This window comes from Heptranchias perlo, chromosome 38, assembly GCF_035084215.1.
Source record: "Heptranchias perlo isolate sHepPer1 chromosome 38, sHepPer1.hap1, whole genome shotgun sequence".
Taxonomy (NCBI): domain Eukaryota; kingdom Metazoa; phylum Chordata; class Chondrichthyes; order Hexanchiformes; family Hexanchidae; genus Heptranchias; species Heptranchias perlo.
This window is the reverse complement of record NC_090362.1, coordinates 4,865,216-4,880,128: the sequence shown is the minus strand read 5'-3', so window position 1 is coordinate 4,880,128 and position 14,913 is coordinate 4,865,216. Positions and strand designations below refer to the sequence as shown.

The 14,913-nt window shown below is 39.3% G+C and overlaps 1 protein-coding gene and 1 long non-coding RNA gene across 9 annotated transcripts in view; one reads left to right on the top strand and one right to left on the bottom strand.

The window, feature by feature from the left end:
- The window catches only part of LOC137304671 (uncharacterized), a 78,511-nt gene extending 70,082 nt beyond the window's left edge, over window positions 1-8,429 (bottom strand). For both annotated transcript variants that reach the window (XR_010958606.1, XR_010958607.1), the window contains exon 1: window positions 8,277-8,429. This is a non-coding gene — a long non-coding RNA (uncharacterized lncRNA). The remainder of the gene's footprint in view (window positions 1-8,276) is intronic.
- Window positions 1-14,913, top strand: part of herc1 (HECT and RLD domain containing E3 ubiquitin protein ligase family member 1) — a 266,115-nt gene that overhangs the window by 47,076 nt on the left and 204,126 nt on the right. For 6 of the 7 annotated variants that reach the window (XM_067973320.1, XM_067973321.1, XM_067973318.1 and 3 more), the window contains exon 1: window positions 8,588-8,668. The exons of the other annotated variant lie outside the window; for it this stretch is intronic. The gene's annotated coding sequence lies outside the window, so the exon portion shown is untranslated. Of the gene's footprint in view, window positions 1-8,587; window positions 8,669-14,913 lie in introns of those variants that run through there. 7 annotated transcript variants of the gene reach the window in all.

Here is a 14,913-nt window from a genome sequence, read left to right as displayed (position 1 = left end):
ATTAATCAACTCTGACCACTTCTGTGGATTAAAAGAACAAACATAGCCTTTATACAGTATTTTATTATCTCTGTGATAATAATTCATATATTCAATACTGTGTAAAAAAAATTCTGATATTTCTAATTTGCATTTATATTCTCTAGTTTAAGTAACTTAGATTTACATCCTGATTATTCATGCTTTCCAGCATTTAAAGACTTGGATATACTTCCTTTCTCAACTGTTATTCAAATGACAACCTCTACTCTGTCATTCTATAACTGGGAATAACCACTCATAATTACCAACATTAAGAATCCACTTCATCTATCTATATTAAAACAATATGATAGCACACAATTCCCCATCTTCTGACATCCCTTGCTAAAATCAAACCTGCTCCGTACTCTGCTCCAAGATCCACGCAAGTGCATTCCCATTCTTGCCAACATTAAGTACAAAATAAAAACATACAAACACTGCATCAGTCTACTATACGGCCAATGCAAACTTGCAGCGATTTTCCGGTGGCGTACATCAAAAATGCAAAGGCCTCTTGCTCAAGTCAAATGAGAGCCGCATTACCCAACTTAATGCATGCATAGGTGTTCATAGCATATTTTCCAACTTTATTTTTTTAGCTGGAATTGTACTATTAACTATGCAGTTATATAGCACCTTTCATGTTTCAGAACATCCCAAAGTACTTCACAGGCAATTAATTACTTTCAAAGCATAGTCAATGATGTTTTGTAGGCAAACGCAGCAGCCAATTGGTGCACAGCAAGGCCTCGCCTTAACTAACAGCAACATAGGCACAGCACTTCCGATCACCATAGCCTTCAATGTTTTTGACTCTGGCTCTTTCATGTCTTGCGGTATACTACATAGAATGTACAGCACAGAAACAGGCCATTTAGCCCAACAGGTCCATGCTAGTGTCATTATGTGCTAGCCCAAACGCATCCAACAGGTAAATGAAGCATCAGTCAGCACGACCAGCATTTTCATCTCCCTTCCCACTTAAGAGAAACAGGAGCACCACCCTGTTTGCCAATCTCACTAAACTGCTACTTTTGAGAAAATACAGGGGATACTGGAGACATTCACGTGGCCAGCTCGTTCCTGCTCCTACACACCTGTGCACTCTGCTTCATCTGGCACTAGCTCGCTTACTAACTGCATCTTCCAGGGTGCAGGTGCATGTTACTGTGCTGGTGCTCACAAACTTTGATGAGAGATCGAGTAAAAATATATTTGATAAACAAAAGTTATATAAAAAAGAATAAAATCGACTCCAAACAGGCTGAAATAAAAAAAGGTTGTTAAATTACACCTCATTAAAGACCACACAGAGAAGAACAGATCATCATAGCAACTTGCATGCCCTGCTCCAGGTTGGCTGTAGATTTAGTTAACTTGGCTACATGAAAGAAAACAAATAGAGTGTCAATCAATCCTGGGGTTGTACTTGAAGAAGCCTATTGTTGGCAAGCAACCACCCCAGAAGTATGGTTCAAAATTAAAAGGACAATTTCTTTAAAAAAAAACCATGTAAAGGAAGGGTTTGCTTCCTCACTGATCTTCTACCTCACTGCTTTCTAACTGGGTGCAGGCTTACAGGTTGATTCTGGAATGGCTGATCTGACTACAAGAGAAAACCATGTGCTACAACACAATTCGTGTCCATCAAGATATTTAGGGGGTCTCAACAAGCTTGAGCTAAACCATTAGTATATAAACTATCGTTAAGGGGTTGGTCTAAGATAGACTTTTGTTTTCCAAAAGAGCATGCATTTCCGGGAGTCAGAAGGTTGTTTTTTTTTTAAATTGTTGTTAAAGCAATTCTAAATCATGTATGAACCTAAGATGTTGTTTAATTCTAATGTCGATTTTCTAGAATATAATAAATGATTGTAAATAAAACAAAGCCATGGTTTATGCCTGAAGTTTCTTTAGGAGAAAGAGCCCTTTAAGTAAAATATAAAATTAATTAGTGCGGAGATAAAAAGACAATTCTCCAAATTGAAGAATAACAACACATTGCACTTTTAGTCCCTACAGAGAGCACTGCCTTGCTCTGGGTTACTTGCACTGTTGACAGATTCCATGGTATAGTCCCCCATTGTCATAAAACAGCCTAACCTACAATTCACTTTGTGCAACACCACAGGAACTTCATTAGTATATAATTGGGTTACAGTGAGTTGTGTGTGGACTGTATCAAGCTTAGGTGGTTGATTTCAAGAGGTTTGCAGAAGCACTTTGCTATTGCAGTTCATTACATCAACAACAACTTGCATTTATATAGCACCTTTAACATAGTAAAACATCCCAACGCCCTTCACAGGAGCGTTATCAAACAAAATTTGACACCGAGCAACATAAGGCGATATTAGGACAGGTTGGTCAGAGGTAGGTTTTAAGGAGCGTCTTAAAGGAGGACAGGTAGAGAAGCGGAGAGATTTAGAGAGGGAATTACAGAGCTTAGGGACTAGGCAGCTGAAGGCACGGCCAGTAATGGTGGAGCAACTAAAATCGGGGATGCGCAAGAAACCAGAATTGGAGGAGTGCAGAGATCTCAGAGGGCTGTAGGTGGTTACAGAGATAGGGAGGGGCAAGGCCATGGAGGAATTTTAAATTTGAGGCGTTCCCGGACTGGGAGCCAATATAGGTCAACGAGCACAGGGGATGGGTGAACTGGATTTAGTGCGAGTTAGGATATAGGTAGCAGAGTTTTGGATGAGCTCAAGTTTATGGAGGATGCAAGGTGGGAAGCCGGCCAGGAAAGCATTGGAATAATCGAGGGTTTCAGCAGTAGATGGGCTGAGGCGGGATGGATGACGTTATGGAAGTGGAAGTCAGCAGTCTTGGTGATGGAGAGGATATGAGATCGGAAGTTCGGTTCAGGATCAAATAGGACGCCAAAGTTGTGAATGGTCTGGTTCAGCCTCAGACAGTGGCCAGGGAGAGGGATGGAGTTGGTAGATAGGGAACGTAGTTTGTAGCGGGGACTGAAGACAATGGCTTCGGTCTTCCCAATATTTAATTGGAGGAAATTTCTAACTCATCCAATCGGACAAGCTGCATGACAAATCAGAGGCAGTGGAGGGGTCGAGAGAGGTGGTGGTGAGGTAGAGCCGAGTGTCGTCAGCATACATATGGAACCTGATGTGTTTTTGGATAATCAGCTCTTAATAATCGTTTTGGTCCTCTACATGGAGCATTATTTCCAGCAATTTTACAGCGATAACATCGCAATTCTTTTGGGAGGATGTACCATCACCTGTCAACAGAATAAAACATTCTAGCTATTATTATTCAAAACAATTTAGACACAGGGACTGAGGAAAACATCAATCAAAAATTAAATAAAATTGTCCCCACATATTCAAAATTATATTATAAAAGTAATCCAATCTTGTGGGCTCAGATTATAATTAAATGAATAAAGCTTCCTCCTTGCAGTTTATAATGAACCATTTGATTAGATTGATGCTGTAATCTACTGGGACAGTGGTGCCTGCTACCGTCAACCTGACTGTCTTCAAAATACAAAATTGGTTTAATCGTGTTGACAAATGGGCAGAATTCCTTTTATATTAAAACACATAAAGTACTTCACAGGAAGGTTTAATTATAAAGGAAATGCTTTCATATTTGCTTTGAAACATGACATAGCAACTACTATATAAGGAATGAATCCAGATGCCACAATCTTGCTTGTAGGATGCACATATTATTGTTAAACAAAATGGATTCTGCAAAAAACAAGACAAAAATAAGCAACTAAACAAACTGTATGCTAGGATGCTACAGGGCCAATGACTATTGTAACCTGTTTCAAAACAGTTCTATTAACTAGACATAGATCTTTTAAGCTAATTATTGTAATTTTAACTGATTCTATTAAATGAAAATACATGCCAATCACTTACCTCCTGTTCAGAATAAGCAGCTTGTGAGCTAACACTAAATTCTAAGTACAAGGGGTAATTCTGCAATTTCACACTCCCAGCAGAAACTGCAATGGGATATTGATAAGATGGGGAATTGGCTAAAAAGTGGCAGATGGAATTAAATATCAGTGAATGTGAGCTGATGCAATTCGGTTATAAAAAGCAGTAATTATATTCTGAATGGAAGCAGCGACCAGTGCTGTGGAAGAGCAGCGACACTTGGGGGTACATGTTCACAGAACATTAAAGGCAGCACCTCAGGTTGATAAGGCTGTAAAAAAGCTTATAGAATTCTAAATTTTATCTCACGATATATAGAATATAAAAGCCAAGAGGTAATGATAAGCTGATCTAAATCCTCAATAAGACCCCAGTTAGTGTGCACTGTATTGGGCTCCACTCTATAGGATGGATACTGAGGCTTTAGAAAGGGTATAATGCGGATACACTAGGATGCTGCCCTGTTATGAGGAAATACAAGTATGAAGGCAGACTTGAAAAATTGGGTCTTGTTTCATTAGAACCACACAGATCACAGGGTGATATAATACAAGTGTTTAAAATTATGAAAAGAAAGGACTGAGTAGATAGAAACAGACCATTTCCAGCAGTTGAGGGGTCAAGAACGAGTGGCCATAGATAATTAAATGCAAAAGATTTAGAACAAAGGGCAGAAACGTCTTCACACAGAATTGTTCAGGCTGTGGAATTCACTTCCAGGGTTAGTGGTTGAAGTAGGAAATATATCAACATTCAAGATTAGATTGGATAGGTGGATGAAGGGAAATGGGAACAGGGCAGATCAACGTTATTAGAACTATTTAATTTTGTGGAGGGTAAATGCTGACATGGACTGAATTGCTTGTTTCCCTGTTGTAACAGCATGTATCAGCAGGTTGCAATGCTGTTTAACTAATCTAGCTATGTGTGCATGTATATTATGCAGTCCCAAATCTAAGACAACAGTGCGATGAACTGAAGGGATTAGTTTTGATTTTTCTCTAAAAAGTGAATTACAGGTCTGAAAATTAAAAATAAACATTGAATGACTCAGATTACATTTGCACACTGTTATTTATTAAAAAAGAAACAAAAACAAAGCAACAGAATGGAGGCCTGCTGTCTTTGTACTGACGCTATAACATTCTGTGATTCAGACAGTACTGCCGGAATCACAGAATGTTCTAGCACTGGAGGAGGCCATTCAGCACATCGTGCCTGTGCTGACTCTGAAAGAGCTATCCACTTAAAAAGACCTTGAATTTATATAGCACCTTTCACAACCTCAAGTACGTTTGAAGTGTAATCACTGTTGTAATGTAGGAAACGCAGCAGCCAATTTGTACATAGCAAGGTCCCACAAACAGCAAGGTGATAAATGGCCACATAATCTGTTTTAGTGATGTTGGGTGAAGGATAAATATTGAGCAAGACACCGGGAGAACTCCCGTGCTCTTCTTTGAATGGTGCTGTGGGATCTTTAACATCCACCCGAGAAGGCAGAATTCTAACGGTTTAACGTCTCATCTAAAAGACAGTGCATCACTCCCTCGGTACTGGCACTGTAGTGCTAGCCTGCATTATGTGCTCAAATCTCTGAACTCCTGCCCCTGCCCTTTTGTCATAACCCTTTTAAATTTTATCTTTTTAAAAGCTATTACAGGTTTAGTTTCTACCACTATTTCTGTTAGGGTATTCCAGGTATTTTGTTAGGTATGCCTGGTCAGTGACATCTAAAGAGCAGAGTCCCAAAAGGTCGGTCATCCCCAGTTGACCAGTTTGCGTGCGTGTGACTGCCGCTCTTGGGCCGCTTTAACCCTGATACAGTCACACACTGAGCATTCATATTCATCCTATTGTAACCTGACTTTAAAAGATGTTACATTTATGCGACGGTGACATTCAATGCATCTAACCATATGGCTTCTCAGCCCTTCATCTTGCAAGCACGCCGCCTGAATCAAGCAGCTCCTCCAAACTACACTCCCTACCTTCTACAGTCTCGGTCTGGTGCCCCTTTGTATTAACATAACATCATAGTATGTTACAGTGTAGAAGGCAGCCCATCATGCCTGTGCCGACTCTTTGAAAGAGCTATTCAATTAGTCCCACTTCTCTGCTCATTCCCCAAAGCCCTGTAATTTCTTTCTCTTCAACTATTTATCCAATTCCCTTTTGAAAGTTATTGGCCCAGAAATTGCTTCTATAATAACGGTGAGTTCAACAGCGCTCAGCATTATTAGTGGTGAAAGCGAAGAGCAAGTTCCAGCGACCGCACATGCGCATTTAAACACAGAAATCCAGAACTTGCTCTTCCTGGTTCACCGACTATATGACAGACTTGCGTTAAAGAGGATTGGCTGGCTGGAATCAATGGATCAGCACCAACTTGCTCTCGTACCCAGCTGGAAACGAAGTAATATCACCACAAAAAAGGTATGCTCAAAAATATCAGCTCTAAACTAGGATTTAATAGCATGGTAAGTCTTAATGACTGCCAAACAACCTCTCTGGCACTGAAAATTATAAATTTTAAAAATGTAGAATCTCATTTATTGTGATTTTAAGAGTTGGAGGACATTCTTCTTAATAAAAAAAGTTTTAATTTTATTTTTTTACTTTTTCTTTCTGTCTCTTTTATCTCTAACTTTTAATTTGATATTTCTTACCCTCTCTTTATTTCACTGTCTCTAACGATTACAAGGTTTTTAATTTTTTTACCTTTCACTTCCTGGTTATGACTCACTGATTTTGCGGCGTGTCAAAAATGCCGCAATCTGATTGGTCGAAGGGAGAGCGCGTGCCTCTCATTGCTCACATGGGTCTTAGCTTCGCTCCAGTTAACGCTGGACTCTTTTCAGCTTTGAAATAGAGAATCGTCACGCAGTAAGGTTGTGGGTGAGAATATATCTATGGAGCGGCAAGCGCCGTTCATTTGCTCAGAGCAATTTCTGGGCCATTACTGAATCTGCTTCCACCGTCCTTTCAGGCAGTGCATTCCAGATCACAACAACTCTTTGCGTAAAAAAATGTTTCCTCATGATTGGCAAAAGAACTAATCACCTTAAATCTGTGTCCTCTGGTTACTGACCCTTCTGCCACTGGAAAGAATTTCTCCTTATTTACTCTATCAAAACTGTTCATGATTTTGAACACCTCTATTAAATCTCCTCTGCTCTGAGGAGAACAACCCCAGCTTCTCCAGTCTGTCCACATAACTGAAGTCCCTCATCCCTGGTACCATTCTAGTAAATCTCTTCTGCACCCTCTCTAAGGCCTTGACATCCTTCCTAATGTGTGGTGCCCAGAATTGAACACAATACTCCAGCTGAGGCCTAACCAGTGTGCTAAAGGTTTAGCATAACTTCCTTGCTTTTGTACTCTATGCCTCTATTAATAAAGCACAGGATCTCATTTACTTTTTTTATCAGCCTTCTCATCTTGTCCTGCCACTTTCAAAGATTTGTACATACACCCCAGGTCTCTCTGTTCCTGAACGCCCTTTGTACCATTTAGTTTATATTGCCTCTCCTCATTCTTCCTACCAAAATGCATCACTTCTCTGTTAAATTTCATCTGCAACGTGTCTGCCCATTTCACCAGTCTGCTTATGTCCTCCCAAATGCTACTATCCTCCACATTGTTTACTACATTCCCGAGTTTCATGTCATCTGCAATTTTTGAAATCATACCCTCTATATCCAAGTCCAGGTCATCAATACATATCAAAAAGAGCAGTGGTCCTAATACTGACCCCTGGGGAACATCACTCTATACTTCCCTCCAGTCTGAAAAACAACCATTCACCTTTACTCTCTGCTTTCTGTCCCTTAGCCAATTTTGTGTCCATGCTGCCACTGTCCCTTTAATCCCATGGGCTTCAATTTTACTAACCAGTCTATTATGTTATACTTTATCAAATGCCTTTTAAAAGTCCATATACACATCAACCGCACTACCCTCATCAACCCTCTCCGTTACTCCATCAAATAACTCAATCAAGTTAGTCAAACACAATTTTCCTTTAACAAATCCGTGCTGACTTTCATTTATTAGCCCCTATTTTTCCAAGTGTCAATTAATTTTCTCCCGGATTATTGCCTCTAAAAGTTTCCCCACCACCGACGTTATGCTGAGTGGCCTGTAATTGTTGGGTTTTTCCCTCTCCCCTTTTTTTGAACAGGGGTGTGACATTTGCAATCCTCCTGCAGAATCCCAGTACCTAATAAGGATTGCAAGATTGTGGCCAGAGCCTCCACAATTTCCACCCTTCCTTCCTTCAGTAACCTAGGATGCTAATCTCTTCATTTTTATCCTATCCAATATCGCCACTACCTCCTCCGCTGCGACGCTGCCAGCATCCTCTCCTCTTGTGAAGGCCGATGCGGGAGCACCGAACAACTCAGCCGCTGCCACTCACACCGGCCCCTCGCGCATGCGCGGCTCGAAGCCCACTCTCGCGCAGGAGCCGTTGCGGCTCGAGCGCGCTTTCAAATCGACCTCCCAACCGCCAGTTGGAGGCCAGCGCAGGCGCAGTTCGAAGCGCGCTGCTGGCTCTTCGTTTCACCAGAGCTCGGCGCGCGGGGGAGAGGAGCGAACGCAGTGACGTGTTTCCTTCCGGTTGTCCTTGTGAAATCCCCGGATGTGGAATTAGTAAATACGGTTCCTTAACCCGTGAAATGCTGACGCCGCGGGACAGATAGTGGCTGCGGCGGAGTCGGGAGGCTGTGAGTATTAATGCTTTCAGAATCGGATAGAAAAGGGGGGTGGGGGTGCAAGTCGCGGCCGTCTTTCCTCTTGGATGCGATCCGTAAATCTGACGCGCGGTCGCGGGGCTTCTGACAGGAACATTGTCGTCGCCCTGTTTTTTCCTGCAAATGCCCAATTGCGCTGAAAGCGGTGGGTGGCTGTCACCCGCTCTGGAGCCCAGAAGAATTGTCCATAATCTATATATTTTTTAAAAATTCTTTATCCTGTGCCACTTGGTCTCGCCTTCTACATTAACATTTTTATTAATTTGCAGATTTACAACATAAAAGAGTAGAAACATTTATTGGCAATTAAAGGAACAACGAATGTAAGAGATGTTTTCTATGTTGAATTTTATTCTAATCTTCATTGCCCCCTCTTTCCCTCCTCCTCCCCCCCCCCCTCCCTCATAACCTCCCCCTTATAAAAGCTGTGAGGGGCAAGAATCTGGAAGGAGGTTCAGAAAGGTGAGGCTCGTTCTTCTTAGCGAACATGGCCTAGAGGGGGTGGTACAGTAAATGTTAGGTTTTAATTTGGATTGTTCAAAATCTGAACCCAGAAAAAAAAACCGTTTTTCAAAATTTATCTTAGCTAACGAGCTGTTTAACGGATCATTCGATTGTTTGAGACAAATATTGAATTATGTTCCTTTCACACAAACCTGTTTGTGGCTTTCAGCGTGATAGGAGTATTTTAGAACATTATGCTTCTTAACGTTTAACAGGTATATTTAGCGTTTGATCGCCACCCTCTCAAATATAAGGAGTTTTGTTTGAGAACTGTAATTGTTGCTTAAAAGCATTTTGGGCTGGGGATTGTTTGAAAAATAGAGCACATTTAAAAATATGTAAAGCTGCAAAGGTATAAAGGTCAAACACCAATGCTGGATTTACTTATTAGGTTTTGCATGACGGTGCAAACCTATTCCTGTGTGACTGCCAAGAAATATCTGGGTCTGGGCAGATATACATGCATAGTAAATGGATCGTGCTAATCAGCTCATAGTGCAAACCTATTCCTGTATAGTTGACTGCAGAAAATGGATCTTAATATGCATACATTCACTTAGCTGTATCGTCCATTCTGTGAAACTGTGCTATACTTTGCATATGCAAGGAAGGTATTATAATAATCATAAATTGTATAAGATTGGAGATGTACATACTCAAATGTTTGATTTGTACCAGGACGTATTTGCTACAGTACTGAACAGATCTGACTCATTGAAGTTTACAGCACAGAAGGAGGCTTTTGTTTCTATTTCTGTCCTAGTTTTTTGATAATGTCATTGGTTTTGTTGGGGAGGCAAATGTTCCTTAATTTGGAAATTGCACTACTCCTGTCAGTGCATTTAAAGCCCTTATACCTATATTTGCTTGCAAATTTGGGAATGGTAAAACAGGAATCTGAATTCTCTAGAATGATATGTAATTGTTGGATTCTGTGTACCTAGCAGAATGTTACGACTGAAATAGCCTGAATTGTTTACCAGATAATACAATGACTTATTAGGATAAAGGGCCTTTAAAACAAAAGACATTATTTAAAAGCAGGATGGAAAAAGAGGATTTTGCCTGATATTAGTTGAATATAGTGTAATGAGACTATACAGTAACCTTTTTAATAACTAGATTAGAAACCCCAGAACATAATTTTGATCTGAGTTAGCCACCATCCAAATGAAACCCTGGAGATTTATGGCTCCATAGAATTTTTGTGACTTCTTAAGCAGGGATTAGATATATGTGAGGATGGCAGACATTAAAAAAGATTGTTAATATTTTTGATATACATGCAGATTATAGTGTAGGATCTCCTGTATGTTGGAGAAAGGATGGAAAGAGCATGCAGATTACTTTTGTAATAGTTTTGCAGTATCCTTTGGGTGCAGCTATTCAAATAGGTGGTGTTAGTATTGAAGTAGGCTCACAATTATTTTTTTGCAGTTTTGCTGCATTATTGTAGGCTACTATAATTTTTTTGAATCCCAACATATCACAATTCTATGACTCAGATCATGCCAATATTGATCTGCTTAATTGATGCAGATGGAATAAGCCATTCACCACGCCACTTCTGAGATTCCCCGATTCACCATTATGATCGCTGCGGCGTATTCAACTTACTGTTACAGGATATTTTGGAGTAAGTTCACAATGGGAAGATTGGGGCACGAAACGATGGAAATCTCAGATCATGCAGTTCCAGGAAATTCTGGGCCATTAAATTCAACAAGCTATGAATTAGTTGAGCCTGACTGTTAGTCTTTTTAGACTAAAAATATCACCAGAATGCTTGCCATTTTAGCGGTTCTAACTTTATCTAGTCTGCATTTATAGAATACCTTCTAGGCCCTAAACTCTGGAATTCCCTCCCCAAACCTCTCTGCCTCTATCCCCTCTCTCCTCCATTTAAAGATGCTTCTTAAAACCTAGCTGTTTGACCAAGCTTTTGGTCACCTGTCCTAATACCTCCTTTTGTGGCTTTGTGTCAAATTTTGTTTGTTAATGCTTCACCTTGGGCCATTTTCTTCGTTAAAGGCACTATATAAATGCAAGTTGTTGTTACGGTCGCATTAAATACATGTTGTAGAATAACCTACATTTTTGGAGACTGAAGTCCAAAATGGTGGTTTGGCTGACTTTAGGGAAATGATTGGATCAGATCTTTTTAGTGAAAGAACCAACAAAAGTGAAAAGTATTTCTTTTAAAGTAGATTGTTTAGGGTTGCTCTAGATGTCAAGGGGTAAAATTCCATCAGTCAATAAGTTAAGCAAAAAAAAGTTGGATTGAGTGCAAAATGGGATTTCCCATTTTATATTTACCCAAACTTTTTTTTGCTAAATTTGTCGATAGGAGCAATTTCACCCCCAATTGACTGCAGTTTTTTCTAGTTTTTTTTTCTTGTATGACTGAAATTTTGATGATCTGGGTGTTTTTTTTATCTGGAGGGTCACACTAGATAGAGCACTTTTCATACATTGCTTGTTTCAATCTGCATAACATTTGAAAAGTAATATTAGTTATTTCTATTGGAATGAAAGAGAGCAAGAAATGATGAGTCATTGTTTCAACCAATGTTTTTCTTGATCTGTGGGCATGATCTTCCGGTTTATCTGTTGCTGTCACACACTGCTTTTTTTTTGGCCTTTCTCCCATGCTGACAAAATTCCAAGATTTGAAAGACTCATTTTGTACATCCTTGTAACTTGTGTAAGCAATGAGCACTAAACCTAACGTGAGTATGTTGTTCTAAGCTTTCAGGCATATATGGATCAAGTTGTTTGAAATGCACCATTTTATGAGGTTTTCATCTTTGTCAAAATAACAAAACTGCAGGAAAATCATATCCAGCAACTGTCTCATTTTAAAATAAAGTTCTTGATTTAATGTGGATAAGTCTGTGACTCAAATTAGTGAATTTAAAAGGTGAATGGCATTCCCAAAATATATCTGATGTAGGAAATAAATGGAGGCTTTTGAATTTCTTCCCTGCACATTTTACTCGTTTCATCATGTTAATTCTGAGGACCTCTAATTGTCTTGTTTTTGCCTCCTTCAAAGGTTAAGTTTGTGAAATGCTTTATTTTGGAAAAAATATTCTAATTATGTCACAGCATGTTGTGCTCATATCTCTCCTGAGAGTTGTTTGGTTTTCTTGTTTTGAGTTAAACCACAATGCAGGTGTAACACCATCGGTACACTGGTCTCCCAATTTGCTGGAGTGCTGAATGTGATAATCAGCCTACCAGTGTATATGCCTTGCATATTTCCAGACTTTTCTGGGAGCATTCAGGGTCACCTACACCAGCTGTAGACTACAGATGGGCAGCACTTTCACAGCTGCAATCTTCTCAGCCTGACAACTTTTCAAGTGTTTGATTTTTGAAGGGCAGGAGTGCTACATTCCTTTAAGTTTAGTATATTGGAATTTTTCAAAAAATGATTTATAATTTGCTGGCAGTTGTATAGTCATATATTAGAAATCAAGGCATGCAAATCTTTTGAGACAAAGAAACATATTGCAGTAAATCTGTACTTGGACTTATATCTCCCTTTTTGCTATAACCACTTGCCCTTTCAGTAATCAACATCCTAAGTTTACTCTCTTTGTCTTTTATGCCCTCTGTACCACCCTCCTTCATTGCCTGACAAAGAGTGGAGGCACTCTGTTCCCAGACTTCTGTCAGTATTGCTTTATAACCAGTCACTTTGAGGTATTATATTCTCCTCCGCTTCCACAATGCACTCAACTTCCCCAGGCAAACTATCTTGACTTTTCTTCAGCACCTTCACTTAAGGTCCAATTGAAGTCAAGAAGTTGCACCTAAACTAGAGATTTTTGTTGTCTTCATAATGACGTATCCATTCATTTGATACTTTTTTTGTATTTGGTATACCTGTTCCAGTAGGCACAAATAATGTTGCAAAACATATCTGACAACTGTCCAAAAAACAGATAAAGTTATCCAAACTTTCTTATTGGGCTGCATACCATAGAGCCCCACAGGACACACAATCACAAAGGAAAACACTGAATTCAAGGAATTTTGAACATGAAATAATTAGAAAAAAAATACATAAACATTTTATGTTACTGAATGCACTTTTGTTTTTTCCTTATCATCCAGGTAGAATCGAATAGTAAGTAATTACATTAAATCATATATGTATTTGGATTAGATCTTCAAAGATGTTCTTCTGGCCCAGACCCGGAATGGCATTTTTGATGTTTACTGTGGTCTTGCTGCAGTTTAAAATAGTGATTTGCCCATTACCATTATACAACAAATTTACTTAACATTGAAGCTGCCTATGTGAACATTTAGAATGAAAATCCTGTATGTAAACAGTTGCCTGTATCTATCTAGTTGCATGTTCTGACTCTGTGAATTGAGTTTCTGAACTCTTCCTAACTCAATCACCATCTTGTATAGTAAAAAGAACTTGTATTCGTCAAACGGCCATGGGCGATGTCTCGGGCAATTTACTAGTATTGCAAAATTTGCAACTTACTTTGTTTTCCCCCAAGCTTGTTATTTTTGGTAATTTATATTTGAGAATTTTTTTTTGCTCTACCTCCTATAATGGATCTGCAGTATTTGCTTAAGATGCAAGTACTTTGTTTATTCTTCCCTCTACCCTCCTTAAAACTTTCAATCCTTTCCTTAAAATTATGAAAGGTATTTTTTTCACCCCTTACTTCCCACACTGGATTTATAGTTGTTGGTGCAGCTCTGTCCAAGGGTGGTTTTTTCCCATCATTTGAGTCTGTAATGACTGACGTCTGAACAAGTGGTCAATCACCATGGTGACTGACTCTGGTTACAGTGCCAAAAGTCAGTTTCAATGCCCCCTTTTACTCCTCTGCCAACATCAGTCATCCTTAGTGATACAAAAAAAAATTTCAGACAACACAATTCTCCAATAATTTTTATTTAATAATTTTAAACTACATGAAAAACTGACAAGGAAATGCTTTAATTTTTTCTGCCTCGCGTGTCTTGTGATTGGGTGACCGAACACTGGGTATCGTAGTTCCACAGGAACAGGATATATAGATTTTTTTTTTTCACTATTATAAACATATTTTGAGTTGTTAAACATTCTTTTTATGCATGCACCTCCTGTGATGAAGAAAAATGGAGGATGAGGATTGTGAAGAAATTATCCAAGCAACATTCAGTTTTGTGATGCTTGCTGGTTTATGAATGGTAGCTTTGGAGAAAAAAATTGAAATTTGATTTTGTTCTTGGTTTTTCTTTTACTTCTTTTGACATATGATGCTTTTGAAAGCTGTGACACCATAGATGCAAGATTATATATATATTCTTGCATATAGCGTGCTCTTCCTGTACTGTCCCATCATTTACTTCCCCTTGTACATACCTGTGTATTATAATTAGCCTTGATTGAGTTCTCTCAGCTCCACCCTCAAAGAAGATGGCATAGTTCTCAACAGGCATCTGCCTTAAGCCTGTTTTTTTTTTAAAAAGGAAACGAGACTTTTTATCTGATGTTCCCTCCTCTCTCTCTCTCTCTTTCTCTCTCCTGAAACTCTTGAGCCCCTTCCCATTATCTGCTGCCACTCTTTTTGCTGCTTTTGCCCCATGACTGTGCCCACCCCCTCCCCAAGCCCTTGCTTTCTGAAACTCCTTATAGCCTCATTACAACTTTAAAAAGAAAGAACTAACTTGCATTTATATATGGACTTTTACAGGCT